Source organism: Otolemur garnettii, unplaced genomic scaffold, assembly GCF_000181295.1.
Source record: "Otolemur garnettii isolate 467f Iridium unplaced genomic scaffold, OtoGar3 scaffold00207, whole genome shotgun sequence".
Lineage (NCBI taxonomy): Eukaryota > Metazoa > Chordata > Mammalia > Primates > Galagidae > Otolemur > Otolemur garnettii.
The window spans coordinates 2,129,663-2,130,930 of record NW_003852602.1 but is presented as its reverse complement, the minus strand read 5'-3'; positions in this window follow the sequence as shown (position 1 = coordinate 2,130,930).

The following is a 1,268-nucleotide window of genomic DNA, read 5'->3' as shown; positions in this document are numbered from 1 at the left end:
AAACATTAAATAGTGAAAGGATGTTTACCTCCAGCTGGGGAAGTAATTGTATTATAATGGGGATGGAAAAACTATCAACCAAAGAAATGAACCTGAACTGAAATATTTCTAAATGACAAGTGACTTTGGTTACCTTTTGGGTTTGCATTTGCTGCATTTTGTACAACTCTTTCCTGGGCTGTACAATCTCAGCAGAGGGGAAATGGGGATTCTGCAAAATTTGGTCTTGACATCTGATCCAACTTTATCAACAAATGACTTATTTAAATATGTTCAAAACAGAATTCCATAGCAGAAAAATATCTGCCTTCTTGGTGGTTTCAAAGCAAAGTAACTCACTTGGTGGATTTAGTGATCCAAGGAAACAACTTTTAAATACATTGTATATTGCCTGGCACATTGCAGGTTTTTTCAAAATGTGCTTTCTATTCTACCATTCTTTGCCCCTTCAGGATTACTGTTATTAATGAATCTGAGAGAAACAAGAATGTTTTTGACACTGCACTGTTAGGAAACTTCTGGGCACCGAAGTTCAGTGACTATATAGAAATAGTGTTATGAAGTATATAATAGCAACACTCTACCCCACAGGTTTTTGCCATGATTAAGTTACAAGAAAATCTCAGTGTTAAGGGCCTCTTGCAAGACATGCCCATGAGTACCACTTTTAGGGAAGGTTCTGGTGCCTTGAGCTTTAGCATGGTTTGATAAGATAATAAATTATATGTTGAGTATAAACATATTGATGTTTACTTTCCCTGTCTCTACATAGAGGTAGCTAAGTCCGTTTGTCCTCTTGCCAACAAGATTTGTGTTTCAGGGCACATCGTAGAAGAAACTTGCAAACAGAACTGTATTTCCTATTTATGGTTTTGTTTTGAGAAAATTATGCAGGTGGACCCCATAAGTAAGGTAAAAGTGGTACTTTGTTTTGTTGTTGTTGTGTGTGTGTGTTTAAATCAACTTTACTTTCTTAGAGTAGCTCTAGTTTATTGCAAAATTTGGCAGACATTTACATATATGCCCACAGATTCCCCATGATCTCCATTCAACACCAGAGTGGTACCTTGGTTAAAATCAATTAACCTACATAGATACATCATCACTAAAAAAAAAAAAAAAGTATAGATTCTAGTAACCACCAAAAACCCTTTGTGGACACAACCCCTGGCAACCACAAATTTATTCTATGTCACTGGAGTTTTGTCTTTTCAAGAATGTCACATAAAGGGAATCATATTTATCAATGTCACATAAAGGGAATCATA